This window comes from Mustela putorius, unplaced genomic scaffold (assembly GCF_011764305.1).
Source record: "Mustela putorius furo isolate JIRA1106 unplaced genomic scaffold, ASM1176430v1.1 tig00000577_pilon_pilon_pilon, whole genome shotgun sequence".
NCBI classification, from domain to species: Eukaryota; Metazoa; Chordata; class Mammalia; order Carnivora; family Mustelidae; genus Mustela; species Mustela putorius.
In genome coordinates, this window is record NW_025421421.1 from 1869963 (window position 1) to 1887352 (window position 17390).

Sequence of the window (17390 nt, forward strand, 5' to 3'; positions counted from 1 at the left end):
CTTGGCCAAGGTCATGGATTGCCATTCTTCTACTAATGCTTCATCTGTTCACTCAATGCTGTCTTCAGGTGTGGAAGTGATAAATGCATAAGTGTTTTGTTCTGGAAACAAAGGGTCATGTATCTTCTTTCATACCTTACCTAAAATATGTCTAATTTTGTGTTGAATTTTAGGCTATACTAGTTTAGTTTATAATTATCATGATCATTAATACTACTTGTTGTCCCTAATTAAAACCTTGTACTTTATTACTATTTTAAAAAAAGATTTAGAAAGTGCAAGTAGGGGGAGGGACAGAGGGAGAGGCAGTAGCAAACTCCCTGCTGAGCAAGGAGCTGCATGTGATACTGGACTAGGGACTTGATCTCACCAACCTGAGATCAGGACCTCAGCCAAAATCAAGAGTCAAACGCTTAATTGACTGTGCCACCCAGGAGCCCCTAAAATGTTACACTTTAATATAAAAAGTATAATATGTGTGTGTGTGTGTGTGTGTGTGTGTAAAATAATCCAATTATTTTCCCACAATATTCATATCTGTTAACAGAATCTTAAAACATGGCTAAATAAGAAATATGTAAATGTTTTTAATAAGGATTAGGTTTGGAGGACTTAATTAAAAGTTACTAGCTACAGAGGAAGTAGAAATTATATACTAGGCTTCGTTTCTATCATTCAGTTCCTTTTCTGAAACCGATGCTTCAGCCTATGAGCTTTTACCAGAAATGGAAAAAAAAAAAAAATCAGTCCATGAGACGTTAAGCATGTCCCTTTAACTCTTTTGCTACATGAAGTAGAGTTTCAAATGGGTAGCTTCCTTTAAAGAAAGATTTATTCCTCTTTCACCACATGCATGGAACAAAGTCTGAGAAGAGCACTGGATTGCAATTCGGATCTCTTTCCTCTGAATTCGCAGAACAGTTCATCATTCTCGCTTCTGATAGTTGGTTATGTATTTGTCTCCTATCCAAGTATGTTCTGTAAGCTGCTTGAAGACAAGTTTCCTTTTGAAAACCTCTGCCATAGCTAGCATAGTATCTTCAATTAATAGAGGCTCAGAAAGGATGCTAAAAGAAAAGCATAGAAGAATATTGATTGGTCGTACTAATCAAGGTTAGCCCAAGGTCAGCCAAGCTCTGCTGACTGTCAGGAGCTCAATGTAATGATCTAATATAAACCTGAGGAATGCTTTGTTCTATACAGTCTTCTATGGAAAACTGGAAAAATAGCAATAAGCTATTTTGCCTAGAAAAGTTTAGGCAAACCCAAACGATCCTATTTGAAAAATAAACATCAAGGAAACCTGTTTTTCTCCCTAGATTACAAATTAGTGAATACCTACTTTAACATGTTAGAGTTTGGAATACATTCCTCCTCTTTTCTTCTGTGGATTAATATTTCCCTCCCTTTGTTGTAACTCAGTTGCCTTGAGAATGTGATGTCACAAGCCTGGGGTATTAGAGATGGTATTTCCAGTCTCTTCTTTGAAATGAAGGAAAACTTACTATACGGTTAAGAGCCAACAAGCACTTTACAGCTGTGACACCATTACCCATATATGAGCTGAACATTCTTACGGGTGGTGCTTCCTCATCATCAAGTTTAAACACTTGAGTGCCTTGCTTACTATTGAGAAAATGCATTATTTTAGAAATTGCCTAAGTACCTAATTTTGTTTTTTAAAACAGGTGAATAATCTTAGGCCAAGAAATAAATATTAACTTTGTTGCTTAGAAGTTTCTACTATTTGTATCCCATCAAATAAAGCATTAATTCTTCATTTTGGCCTACTTAGTAAATATGAGACCACTAATGTAGATGAATAACCAAACTGAAATAGTTAACCCTTGTTTAGAGAGGTCCTGTTTCAGTGTTATGTCAAATATTATTTGAAGAATCCATTAATGGATACATTGTCTCCCCGAGAACAAGAGTAAAATCCAGCGTGAAATCTTGAGACTGTAAGAAAAAGCCAATAAAATTAAAACTTTAATTACTAAAAGGTCATGTGGGAGTATTATATACCTTCTTTGAGTAATCAAAACTAAAATTAGGAGTCTGGCAAACAGAACCTGAACATGATTCAGATACGGTAAGTCAAAAGCCAGATGAAACCCTCCTGCTCCTTGCAGAAGGGAAATGCTGCTTTAAAAACCAAGGACAAAGAGATGAGCTTAAATAGAAGCCAAAAAGCATCATCTTCTGTAAATGGTGGCTCTTGTGATGAGACCTGAGAAGCCAAGGGCAAGAATTCTTCCGAGGTCCAATTTTCTCGTAGTAGCCTGGCTCCGAGTCCTGCGGGTCTGGTGGGATAGCGTACCTGTCACTTATCTCATTAAACACTGGGTTTGCCTGTAAGAAGTAGAGGATTAAAGAACAATTTTTCCACATGGGGTTTGCTTGTGTGCAGATTTATATACACTATAAGATGTTATTTCAAGCAAAGCTTCTAGATGAAGGGCAGCAAAAATGAACATTTCAAATATTAGGAAATAATTATCATATATAAACTGTTATCATTTTTAATAACCACTGAAAGAATATATAAGTGTGTGTGTATGAGCCATGATCTCAATTTGATAACTATAGCCCTGAAATGTTATATGGCCTCTTAATAGGTACAGCCTTCTACTTGAAGCTTCTTAAAACAAACAAACAAACAAACAAACAAAACTATTATTTCCATGTTACTTTTGAATTTTACCTACTTTTCTAAGTTTCACATCTAGGACTTCAGTTCTAAAACAAATCAAAGTGGCTTTACATATTTTACTGATGTTCACTGAATTTTCTTTCTATTAATTTGAGTGTCATTTTCAAGGGCAAATGTAAATGGCAAATATGTTAATTAGCTGGGAAGTTAAACACACACACACACACACACACACACACACATCCCATGCTGATTAAGCAAAGGGACATGACCAAGGATCTCAGAGGGCTAAAAGGAGAATTTCTTAGTCTGGCTGAAGCTGCAGAACAAGTCCAGGTCCTCTCAACTATCATATACAGGCAGAACAGAACTGATTTGGAGTCTCCGAGAGCAGACTAGACAGGACCACTTCCCCTCTGGATCTAAAGAGGTGAAAGAAGAAGACATTAACCTTTGTCACAACAGTTTCCAATACAGAGATTGTGTTGAGGCAGACAAAAACATTTAACATGGGAATTAACATTTTAGACAAAGTTGGGATAAACTAGGGTTCCAGGAAACAGGATTGAAAGGAAGGAGCGATGGTGACAGTATGACTATTACAGGAAGTCACACTTTATTCTAACAGCATCCTGTATCCTAGGTATTGCTAGTTTTGACAGATTTTAATCCTAGAACGCCTCACTTAGGAATCTTCTTAAATATCACTTCTATACTGTCTGTGTTTTATTCTTCCTTAATTAGATTTGGCACCTTTCAAACACACTCACTGGAAAAGCAGCCGCATACTCAATGCTTTTTGGCAGTGGGAACTCAAAACCCTGAGTTCTTAGCAGTTTCTGGGGCAAACTCAAAATTGGCATTGGGACCAAAGTCAATACCAAAAGAGGTCATTTGCCTGCTCTTAATGACCTCTTTGTGGCCAACAGGACCTATGTGGGGTGATGAGGATGGGGATGTGGGTGGACATGACAGGCAGGGGACAATAGAAGATAGTTACCTGGTACTTGGAGTCCAGCCTTTGTACCGATTTTGACACAGTTCCTCATGGTGATTAAGTAGAACTTCTCTTGACAGTGCGCCCCTTGTAGGATATTTTTATATTTGGGGTCAGATTAGTTTTCACTCCCTTTATTCCTGTGTTGTTGTGAAGTCAGCTTGTGCAGAGGTGTGGGATGCCAGTTGGCTGCTGTGCCCTGGCCATCTTCCTCTCTCTCTGTTCCCTCAGTGCGTGCGTGCTGGCATTTCAAAAAAAAGTTGATAATTATGTTGAAAATAATACAATCCTGTCATGCCTTTCTGTATTTATGGTAGTGACCGCATAGAATCTTATTTTCTTCCATATATAAATAAGTATTTATTGACTTATAAACTTGAGATAAAATCCATTATTGACCTATAACCGGGCTTCCCTGTTTTGGGTTTGCCCCCCTCTGGAGTAGATTATGGGACATTTTCCTGCTTATCATTCGCCACAGTTATGCCACATAATTACCGTGAGGTCCTATCCGATGTCTCACCAACATGGTTAGCACAGGTGACCCTTTCTCTCCTTACCTGTGCTATCCTTTTATATGTTAGTATGTTCTGGATATGATAACACAGAACTTTCTTTTCATTAACTGCAGTTAAAAACAATACATGCTACTGTGGTTAGTCCATATCTCTCCTTTCAGCTCTGTTTTTACAGAAGAGATCCGGTCCTCCTTCTAGCACAGAACTATGTAATTGATTTTCCCCCTGTATGCAGAACCTATTCCAGCTAATTAGTTGATCTCATTATGGTTAAAGAAATTGTGGGCCTTCCTCCTTCTGGGGCAAACATTACTCCCATCTGGAATGGTATCTTCATCTATGGAAATCATTAAAAGCCTATCCCACCACCCCTTAGGTATGGAGCTTTCCCTTTGGGCAGCACAAACTTACTTCTTCTGCTTCTGAATTCACAAGATGCTTGTTTTACTCTTGACACACCAGCCTCTAAGTTCCTGGTTCTTGCTGGAACATTTATAAGCTCCTGGAGATGCTCCCATTTTGCAAATTCACAAGAATACCTCCTTGTACAGTGATAGCCCTCTCTCGAGTTGTTCCAATTAATATTCATCTTTATAAATGCTGTTAATAACTACTATATATCAAAACTAATACCATGTAGATAATAAACTGTTCTCTAAACACTGTTCCTTATATATGCATAATATTTCAAAGCTTTTGCATGGAGTATTGTGTGTTCTTAGTGTTTATTAGCTATTGGGAGTGAATATAGACTAAATGAATGTGCATAGAGTGCTCTATCATGTAGGAAAGCTACCCCAGATATTTAACATTTTGGAGACAGAGCCCTACAACAGCAGCAATAGTGTAATGTAACAGTCTAGCATTGTTAGGAGATTTTGATGATCACTGAGGGAATAGGAATGGTGCACAGATTGCTTGCTGTTTCCTAGGATGCAGCATTCACACCTCTTTGAGCACTTGCTGCTCTTGGTCACTGTGGTGAAGTTTATCTCCTCCAGGAAACATTCACAGGTGGGGCAGGGAGATTTATGTTTGTTTGGTGTTTCATTTATTTTTTTAAAGTTTTATTTTAGAGAGAACACATGCAAGTTGGCAGGGGTGGGGGGAAGGGCAGAGGGAGAGAGAGAATCTTAAGCAGACTCCCTACTGAGCACAGAGCCCAACTTGGGACTTGATCTCATGACCCTGAGATCAGACCTGAGCTGAAATCAAAAGTCAGGTGCTTAACCAACTGAGCCATCCAGGCGCCCCATATTTGTTGTTTTATTTTCAATCACTAACGTAAGTGAGGGCAATTTTGAACTTATGTAATCATGGATCGGGGTCTGTAGCCCAAAGAGTCCTCCTCCCTAGCTTTGAGAATCAGATTCCTGGACCATTTCATATATCTTCATTTGGCTAATTTTTTAGTCTCAATGTAGATGCAGTTTTTATTGCTAATCCCCCATAAAACACAGAATCCTGGGTAAAAAGATTACCATTCCCTAAAAACTACACAATTCTGGATAGTATTTATCACATTTTAATGTGGCACATAGTTTATTTTTTCATGCTCCAATGAGATAAATAAAGATGACATTGTCTTATTCACCCTTGCATCATGGTGTGTAGAACAGCGTCCTCCCAAACGTACTCCAACATTGCAGAAGGAATGGGGCAATTAATGAACACAAACAGTCTGGCATATCTTTCTGACTTTAGTAGATTTGTTGAGAGTTTAAAAAGATCACTCTGGTGAGCTCAATGTGCCACCCAATTACTGTGAATAGGAACATTAAAAAGGAGATCACAAAAATCACAGTATTTTATATCAAATGAAGATTGTATAACTAATGCCGTTTCTTTTAGCTATAGTAGGTTGTCCTTTAAGTAATTGATCTTTTGTGATACTGCAATTAACAAAGTGCTTTATTATAGAAAAATAGCATTTTGGGATCAATATGGTTTTGATATTTTAATATGTATTTTATATGATATTTTTCAAGCCCCCACCTCAGCAGAATTTAACTCTGTTTTTCTGGCAATGCCTGACATCATGCTTTGCATATAAAATGTGCTCAAAAACTCTTGCTTGCTAAATTTAATTTAAATTAAATGTTCAGAAACCTAATTTTATAGGCACCATGCATGAGAGAACTTTAGACTCGTCAACATAGGAAGGTCAGTACAAATCCTGACTTTGATCTGACTTTAGTCTGGAGGTTTGTCCAGTGCCAAAAGTGATGAAGAGTCTTACTTGAGGAATAGTACTCAATGCATAAAAGATTTTTATGAGATATTATAGTTCTAGCGTTCTCTTGGTTATGTATCAACCAGCTCTCTGTTTGAATACATGACAAGTGGAAAAGTAGTAAGACTGACTATATTTACCATATATGTTTGCTCTAGTAAAGGTTAACCTTTCTAATTAAAAAGTTGGTTTATTTGCAGTTATTCTCCTTAATACAGATATGAGTGGGACTGGATGCTCACAAGGGAATTTTAGAAACCCTAACCTCTCTCCAAGTTCCCATGAGGCATTTAAATCATTACGGTCAAATTAAAACAAAGAATCAAGGGGTCTCTGGGTAGCTCAATTGGCTGAGTGTCTGCCTCTTGTTTTTGGCTCAGGTCAGAATCTCAGGGTCCTGGGATTAATTCCTGCACAGAGCTCCCCAGTCTGCCAGGAGTCCACTTGAGATCCTCTTCCTCTGGGCTTCCCTCCCCCACCCCCCACTCCCTTGAAGGCCTGCTTTCTCAAATAAAATAAATAAATAAATTTTTTTTTTAAAGAATCCATTCTCATTTGTTCAAACTAAATAGTGCTCTATTTTATCTGTGGAATTCTCTTTTAATGAATGACATTGTTTTCAAAGTATCTCTTTAGAAAACACCTAGCTTTACAGGCTTAGAGGACGAATATACTAATAACCTCATTAAACTAAGAATTGCTTGACATCAGTCCACCTTTATTGTTTTCTGAAGTTTAATGTCTAGCTCAGTACTAGGCTCAGAAAAACTACTAAAACCTGCAGACACCCCGCTGAGCAGGGAGGCTCATGCGAGACTTCATCCCAGTATCCCAAGATCTTGAGCTGAGCTCAGCTCCCTAATACACACCTAAAAAGTACTTAGCCTCCTGGCCACCAGGTGCCCCTAGAGCAGTACTTTTTAGGTGTGTATTAGGGAGCACTAATCAAGCAAGATATGTACATCAAAAAAAAAAAAAAAAAGCTTCATAGTATCTAACCTACATTAGCATCACTTCCCAATTTTGCTTAAGCAAATCCATTTTCTGTGCAGTATTCAAAATTCTTTGGAGAAGGTTGTGCTTCTGAGATGATGTGTCCAGGGGGCCATCTTCTGAGTCCCTGGTGGCCAGAGAGAAGCAGTGGGAGAAGTCAGGGAGTTGGCTAAATGAGCCGAAGTGCAATAAAAGTTCTCATTTTGACTTAAGTTTGACTTTGTCCTACTGTTGAAATTTAAATGAAATTTTTGGAAACAATTCCCTTGCTCTGAAATCACATAGCATCACATGCATTCTCTGTAATGCATACAATCTTAACTATCATCCCTCATAGTGCTCGCCAATATGTTTACTTTTAAAGGGTGATAATATAATTTAAGATCCAGACCTGTGTTTCATATGTGGCATGCTGAGAAGTGGCCTCAATAGAATGAGTCTGTTGGTGGACTACATGTCCGAGAGAGTGTGAGCTGGAATGGGCTGGGTGCAAGGGATGAGGAGGAAGAACGGAGATGGGTCAGCAGCCCTGGCTTAAAGTTGCATTTCTGATGCTCTTTAGAGGAAAGATCCTTCCCCGCTTTATTTCAAAACTGGGTATAACGTTCATTATGAGTTAAGAACTTCAGAAGTGATTCTGAATAGAAATTTCATAACTTAGGAAAGAACACTTTTAACAGAAAGAACAGTTCGTCACAAAACCAGTAATGCCCTAACATGAGGGAGTCAGGCAATGTCTTTGTTCCTATAAATTCTGAAAAGGTGCCTTTCTATGAGGCTGTCAGAAACGGATGTATGACACACAAAAATGGCATAATGAGCCTTTAATTTGAAGTAACTAAAGTGTATTAGCCTTAGTCAAGTGAACAGTTTTATTTTTGTTGCTGTCTTTAGTAATCACACATGTATGAGTCATTAAAAAGCCAATTTGGTTGTTTCAGTGCATGCTGTTTTATCTTGTTTTCTCTCTGCCAGCAAGCACATTTACCCATAAATGGCTCACATCTGTTCTTTGTAATTTAGTGATTATGTGAGGGCCTCTGTGCCCCCTTGTTTATTTTAAAAGGACAATGGGAAGCTTCATTTGCATGTGAATTAAGGCAAAGCTTTGGTTTCTGAGGTTCTTTGGTTATTTGTAAACTTTCCTCATAAGTGGGTATCCACTCTCTACAACATATTAAACATTTAAAATCTGTAAGTCATTGTCTATGACCATGCCCCATTTAGCCTATATCACTTGATGGATGGCCCCCAATATTTTCCAAGCTACTGGCAGTCCATGGCCATTTTGATTCCTATCCAAAGAAAAATCTGGTTCATTGGGATAACCATATGTCTCAGTCCCAGGACAGTCCTTGTTTACACCTGTTGTTCAGATATAATTATTGTTAGTCCTCCTCTCACTCTAAAAATTGTTCACAATCAGATCAACATCTCTCTGGTCATCCTAGCTATGAGGCTGTAACTGTGGAATCAGTAAAGTGAGGTCTCAGTAGAAGTGATTGTTAACTTTTAAATTTGTAGGAATCAAAATGAAACGTTTGGGAATTAATCTACTTCGAAAAATGATATAAATTCTAGCATATTCTGGTGTATTTCAGGTGGTGTTTCTAGTTTGCGTATAATCTGCTCTGTTGTAGGCTATTTGGTACAGTGGGAAGTGCAACACGAGTTAATATCCTCCATGGTCCTGTCAGAGAAAGGCTCTTTGAGGCAATACCCAGTGTATTTTTTTTTGGTATTGGGCTAGGACCATCTGGTCTTGCCTACTGTAGGTATTCCATAGACGTCTTATTGATGACCATGTGTTACATGGCTTGAACACTTACAGAGACCCCCGCCATCTTCTAGTTTGATTGGAAACAGTGGGTGAGGAGAGCCGGCTGCCCTGTAGCGGTGGAATTGCCCCTCCAGGTGAGTGGAGAGCCAGGTACCCGGCATTATGCTCTCGTATGCTAGTGGAAGAACTGGGCCTCCCCCTGGGGAGTTTGCCAGGCACTGAGAAGTTTCTGTATCTGTATCTTCTACATGCTTGTGTTGATAAGGTTACATCAATAATCACCTCACACACTGTGGACACACAGAGATCTGGAGATGTGGAAGAGAGGGTGTGAGCAGGACCATGGAACAAAGAGAAGGGAGTGGCCTTCTGACCACAGGCACGTCTGTGATGTCCCTGCAACATTTCCTTCCTCTCAGAAAGGAGCTGAGAACCCCTCCAAACTCTATCACAAGGAGTAAATGGTGGCTTTATAAACTACCAGGATAACAACATCTGTCTGCCTTCCCAATTAATAATCTCAACACACATCCTCCTTGAGCCACCTGTAGTTGCCTACATATAAATAAGACATTTGTACGGTTTCAGTAAAGCATTCAGTGAGAACTACACCTGATCCAAATGTGAAATAGTGACATTTTCTTAGAGTTATTCATAGCCATGGAAAGGGCACATTATACGTACTTACAGGGCTTTCAGCCAATACTGATTAAGTCTTACTGTGTAGACTACAGTATTATTCTTAGAACTACCAAGATTACAGACATTATTAGCTATCCATTCCACAAATTATAAATAATGGCAAATACTTTTCAGAATTCAGACTGGATACCCTAGCAGACATAAGCCTTTCTGAGTGATTCAGAGAGATTTCTGTTCTGTAGATAGAGCAATCAATACTAAATGCAGACATATTTTAAGATCACACAGGGTTTTAGAGTTTCTTAAGATTCCAGAGTGTTTTAAGGTGATTTCTAAGGAAATTCAGTGCAGAACTTCTTTTTTTTTTTTTTTTTTTTTTTTTTTTTTTTTTTTTTTTTTTTTTTTAAAGATTTTATTTATTTATTTGACAGAGAGAGATCACAAGTAGACAGAGAGGCAGGCAGAGAGAGAGAGGGAAGCAGGCTCCCCGCTGAGCAGAGAGCCCGATGCGGGCCTCGATCCCAGGACCCCGAGATCATGACCTGAGCCGAAGGCAGCGGCTTAACCCACTGAGCCACCCAGGCGCCCAGTCAGAACTTCTTAAATGTAGTCATTTTTAATGTATAAATATGTCTAACGGGGGTGGGTGGTGAGCTGTGTGTGTACACACATATGTTAGGACAATACTACTGAAATTTTTTAAAAATGTAACATAAAATGATGTGATTTGGACCTTTAAAATATACCCTTTGCTATTGTTGATTAGATAGAACTGTTGACACAAATGACATCTATTTATCAAAAGAGAGAAGGAGCAAGTTTTGTATTTATGGCAGATAATATGATTTCTAAGGTATTCTCTTTATCAAACTTTTTCTCTGGAATATCCAATTATAAGTCATAACTAACACAGAAGACACAGGCATTAAGCAGAATTAATCTTTTTTTTTTTTTAAGATTTTATTTGTTAGAGAGAGAGAGAGCACACTAGCAGGGGGAGGGGCAGGCAGTGGGAGAAGCAGGCTCCCCACTGAGCAGGGAGCCTGACATGGTACTCGATCCCAGGACCCTGAGATCATGACCCAAGCAGAAAGTAGACACTCAACCCACTGAGCCATCTGGGTGTCAGTTAGGCCAGTTATAAAACCGAGGATATTTCAGTTTGAGTTTAGATTTCTAATTTTTCTTGAATAATTGAAATTTCTGGCAACATATAACTTACACAGAAGCAAGATCACAATCAGAAGAACCTGAATAAAATGTTCATGCCTTGAAAGACATGTCCACAAGTATGCAGTCAAATTTCCCTCAAAGCCCATCTTTCTTTTTTCTTTTTTTAAATGTTTTATTTATTTGAGAAAGACAGAGCATGAGCAGGGAGAGGGGTGGAGGGAGAGGGAGAAGCAGACTCCCCACTGAGCAGGGAGCCCAGTGTGGGGCTCGATCCCAGGATCCTGGGATTATGACCTGAGCTGAAGGCAGATGCTTAACCCACTGAGCCACCCAGGTGCCCTAAGTAGATTTAATCTTTACGTATTAAGAGAAAACTGCATGTGTAACAGGATGTCAAGGATTTTTATACTTGAATTACTATTTAGGAAACCCTGAATTTGGAATAAATAAGTAGATAGGTGAATACTATTAAACTAAGGAGGTTAAGAATGTTAAAGTCCAAATGACCAACTGGTTGCAGGGGGAGAGGGAGGTAAGAAACCCAATGGTCTGTGACAGAGGGATACAGACAACATCCATTACTGGGGTCCTGCTAATTTCAGACTGGGGAAAGATAGATAGATGTGGGCAATGTCTAAAGTAAGCACCCTACCTCCAACCCCCCTGTGAAATTTTTACAGAATCGAACAAAAGGCATGCAAACACACACCAACAACAACCATAGCAAAACACGTTGAAGAGGATGAATATATATATATTGGATTTTTTTTTAAGTGGAAAATTCTGCCTTTAGGTCTCCACTGCTATGCCAGCTGCCAAGGTGCCATCCGCTAGAGACTGGGGTTGGCGTCTGAGCTACATGAATAAAAAGATGGCAATGTGGAACTTCTGAGATCACGGTTGTTATTAAGGATCATTATGTCAGAGTCTAATAAACCCCCAGAGTTATCAAAGCTTATGCAGCAGGAAAAAGGATGCATTAGCTCCTGTTCTGAAATATTAGTTAGTTCTGAAATAGTTAGCTTAGAAGGGTGGGACAGCTTACTAAAGTTTGCTAAGGAAAGTCTCCTGGTGCTCATGAGATGTCTGATGACTGTATACCCATGGTGCTTTATTTCCTATCTAGAAAGGGAAACAAAAGCACTTTATTACCAGGGACAGGAATGTGAATGGTCTCATTAAAGTGTTACAGTAGTTTTTTTTTTTTTTTTTAAGATTTTATTTATTTATTTGACAGACAGAGATCACAAGTAGTCAAAGAGGCAGGCAGAGGGAGAGAGGAGGAAGCAGACTCCCCAAGGAGCAGAGAGCCTGATGCGGGGCTCGATCCCAGGACCCTGGGATCATGACCTGAGCTGAATGCAGAGGCTTAACCCACTGAGCTACCCAGGCGCCCCAGTGTTACAGTAGTTTTAAAGCAATTTCCTATAATGTTTACAATTATCCTACAAATATCAAAATGAATCAGTAGTGTTAGAATTACATATGTTTTGGGGCACCCTGGATGGCTCAGTGGGTTAAGCCTCTGCCTTTGGCTCAGGTCATGATCTCAGAGTCCTGGGATTGAGCCCTGTATCAGGCACTCTGCTTGGCAGGGAGTCTGCTTCCCTCCCCACCCGCCTACCGCTTCCTGTCTCTCTGCCTACTTATGATCTCTCTCTCTCTCTGTCAAATAAATAAATAAAATCTTTAAAAAAAAAGAATTAAATGTTTTATTTTGTCTCTTATTGTAACTATTAACCCCTTATTAAAAACAAAATTTAAAAAATTTGTTGTATTCTGAAAAAGTGCTCCACATCACTCGGCATCAGGGAAATACAAATCAAAACCACAATGAGATATCACCTCACACCAGTCAGAATGGCTAAAATTAACAAGTTAGGAAATGACAAATGCTGGCGAGGATGCGGAGAAAGGGGAACCCTCCTACACTGTAGGTGGAAATGGAAGCTGGTGCAACCACTCTGGAAAACAGCATGGAGGTTACTCAAAAAGTTGAAAATAGAGCTACCCTAAGACCCAACAATCACACTACTGGGTATTTACCCTAAAGATACAAATGTAGTCCTCTGACGGGGCACGTGCACCCTAATGTTTATAGCAGTAATGTCCACAATAGCCAAACTATGGAAAGAACCTAGATGTCCATCAGCAGATGAATGGATAAAGAAGATGTGGTATATATATACAATGGAATATTATTCAGCCATCAAAAGAAATGAAATCTTGCCATTTGTGATGATGTGGCTAGAGCTAGAGGGTATTATGTTTAGCAAAATAAGTCAGTCAGAGAAAGACAACTATGATTATGATTATGATTTTGATTATGATCTCCCTGATATGAGGAAATGGAGATGCAACATTGGGGATTTGGGGGGTAGGAAAAGAATAAATTAAACAAGATGGGATCAGGACGGAGACAAAGCATAAGAGTCTCTTAATCTCACCAAACAAACTGAGGGTTGTCTGAGGGAGGAGGGTAGGGAGAGGGGGGTGGGGTTATGGGCATTGGGGAGGGTATGAGCTATGGTGAGTGCTGTGAAGTGTGTAAACCTGGCGATTCACAGACCTGTACCCCTGGGGTTAATAATACATTATATGTTTATTAAATAATTTTAAAAAATTTAAAAATTGTTGTATTCATTTCCAGTTAAGATGAAGAAACACTCTTTGCTAACTTTTGCCTGATCTAGCAGGGGGATGGGAAGAGAGCCCCTGTAGGATGGAATAGTTTGCAGTTAAACTGTCAGACAAGGCTGTAAGAATCTGAAGGCCTGATCTGGCTTAGGAGATGCACACCCATGCTCACACAGTGCTATTTGCGAGGCTGCGGGTCCTCAGTCCTCATCATGTGGGCCTCTCCAAAGAGCTGCTCATGCCATGGCCGTGTATTCCTTCACCGGGGATGGTCCAAGCAGGGGGAAGGAAGAGAGTGCCCAGCACTCTTACTACTACTTCACTTGAAGATGCCATTACTTGGGCACCTGGGTGGTTCAGTCATTTGAGCATCTGACTCTCAATTTTGGCTCAGGCTATGATCTCAGGGTTGTGAGATTGAGCCCTGAGTCAGGCTCTGTGCTTAGCAGGGAGTCTGCTTGATTCTCCTTCCCTCTTCCTCTCCCCACTGTGTGTGCAAGCTCTCTCTCTCTCTGTGTGTCTCAAATAAATCTTTAAAAAAAAATACTATTACTTTTGTTTCAACCAGTTCATCGAACACATCCCTCCTACTTTAGCATAAGAAGGCATTAACCAATGGTTGACTACCAAGGTGAATGTGGTGCATGATGGGCCATCTTGTCCCCTCTCAGCACAACCTACAAAGAATCCCAGAAATTGGGCACATTATCAAAAGTAAAGATAATCAACTGATGTCAAACCTGAAAAGGACTACATCTAAAATATTTGAATTATAACTAAGTTATTATAATTGTGCTCTCTGAAGAAATGGCAAAACCCATTGAAACAAATAGAAATGCAAAGTCTCAGCAGACTGATAGAATTTTTTTAAAAAATGGAAAATTTAGAACTGAAAAAATTTTAAAAAATCACTGAAAATGCTCAAAAATGGAAATAAGGGAAAAAAATAAGAAAACTTGAAAGTTATCAATAGATGCCTTCCAATCTATTGCGCTAGTGAGGGGGGAAACATGTAAAGAAAAAATTAAGAACTTCAAAATCTTTGTGGACAATATCAAGAATTCTAACATTTAGGCCACAGGAATCTTGAATAGGAGGAGAAAAACCATGACTCAGGGGAAAAAAGATCTGAAAATGAAAACTTTCTAAATTAGGCAGAAAATATGAAATTGCATAAGCAAGTGCTTCAGCAAAATTCAAACAAGGTAATTTCAAGGAAATATATGTCCAGTGCATCAGAATAAAGCTGCTGAAAGCCAAAAGTATGGGAATAAGAATCCTGTAAGCATCCATAGGAAATGATATGCCCAGGAGAACAGGATTCAGGTGACTTCAGATGGCTCATCAGAAACCTTAGAAAACCAGACATCACTTTTCAGGCGCTGATGGAAAATAATTTTAGATCCAGTGAAAATATTCTTCTAATGAAAATAGAAATGTTGTCAGATGAAAACTAACTAGAGTAGTTTATTGTCAGCAGACCTGTTCCAAGTAAACACTAAAAGACACTCCTCAGATAGAAAACGATATCCCAGGTAGAAATGATCTTCAAAAATGAAAAAAAAAAAAAAAGTGCAACATCAATTGCATATTTGTGAGTAAATGTGATAAACTGTTATTTCTCCTAAGTTTGTGAGAATGTATGCAGTAGTTGAATATAAAAGTTAAATCATCTGGTAACATTTTCACATATACAGTATACGAAAACTAATAAACAAAAAGAGGGATAGCCATGATACAATACCTTTACATTGGTAAAGTTTCTACATTTCTAAATTTACTTCAAGTGGTAAAATATTAACTCTCAGGAGTTGTGAAATGTTAAGCATATATATTATCCCTGAAAAAATTACATAAAAACTATACAAAGAGATAGTATATAAATTTATACAGAATACTAAAAAAAAAAAAAAAAATCAAACTTCAAGAGACAGAAAATTAGAAACAGAAGAAACAAAAAGAGCCGAACAAAAAAATGTCATAAAATGATGCACAGCCCCCCAAAAGGATGCATCCAAATCCAAATGTATCTTTAAATATTAAATATAAATGTAAATATTAATGGTTTAAATTAAATATAAATGGTTTAAACAAACAGCTGGAAGAGATGAAGATTGAATGTTATTTACTATTATATGTACATTAAAGTCACAGTAAAGGAGAGATTTTTGGTCTGACTAAAACATAGCTATGAAACTTGTTAACAATGAAAACCGCCTATTTATTTATAAATGTAGTGAGAATGGATAGAAACTGGAACACTCCTGTATCACTGATAGGAACATAAAATGGCATAGGCTCTCAAAAATTGTCAGTTATCTAATGAAACTATGGGTGATCTAGGAGTTGCGTTCTTAGGCATGTATACCAGACAAAGGAAAATTTATATCCACACAAAAACCTGCACATAAATGTCCATAGCAACTTTATAGCAGTTAAAAAGGGGGAACAAAGCCAGGTGTCTGTCGTGGGTGAAGTGTTAAATCAGTCATGGTGGGTTCCTGCTATAAAATACTACTCAGCAATGAAGAGGAAGAAATTATTAATACTTTGGTCCATGCCAGTTTGGGGATGGGTCTCTAGGAAATTATACTTAATGAGAGGAAAATGTATCTCAAATACTTAACGTAGTGTGTGATTCCACATATAGAATAATTCTTAGATGACAAAAATGGCAGAGCTAGAGAACAGGTTCGTGGTTTCCAGGTATTAGGAAGAGATGTGGAGGCAGGGAGACAGCCGTAGTGTTAGAGGACATCATGGGGGACCTGTGTGGTGAGAGTCTTCTGTATCTTGACTGTGGTCACAATCACCTGCATGGGCACACGTGGTAAAATTGCATAGACCTGAACATATTCGCACAACCACAGGAGAACATAAAATGGTGAGTCTGAATAGGTCTGTGAAGATGTTTGCATCGGTTCCCAGACTGTGGTAGTATGCTGTGTTCACACAAGATCTCACCACTCGGGGAATGTGGGTGCAAACACATCTGACTCACATCAGGTCCCATTTTCTCTGTTGAGGCTTACATAGGGCAGGCACGGAGGAGACCAAGTCAGTTCTCCCTGAGAGCCAGCTGCGGCTTCTGCTCTAGGACTCAGTATGCTGTCTTGTTTACAAGTCTGTCTTTCTCCCTAAAGAGTGAGTTTATTGAGGAAGGGCATGGCATCCTATCTGTTTTTGTATTCCCAGAGCCTGGTCTCTTGCCCAGCACATGATAGGAGCTTGATAAATACTTCTTCCCTGAGTGGTGAAAGAGTGAGATGCCACTATTCTGAAGAAAATGTACTCTGGAATTTCCTAGGCCTCTAGAGGCTTAGATTTACTGAAAGATTTATTTTAAGGAAAATGCCAAATTTTGTGTGTTAGAATCTGAGGCAGTGTGGTTTCTTCTACTATGTTTTTTATATTTTTGTATAACAAAAGGAATTCTGCCTTGTGGAAGTATGGTTCATGTTCTATGTTAGCCACCACTCGCATGACCACATGATTTTCATTAGGTGTGCTTGGCTATCCAACATAATTTTCATCCGAGAGAAGACACTTGGTTTCAGAGGTAGGCTAGACGAGGTCTATGGTGAATGTGGTATGCAAATTATGATTGTTGCTCTCACTTCAAAAATGAATTGTATTGCCTGATCTTAAGTATTCTTTTCTCAGAATAATAAAAACAAGCATGTATTCAGTATAACACCACTATATGACGTGCAATGGACAGCCACCATGTGCAGGTGTACCCTGGGCATGCCTGATAATCACTG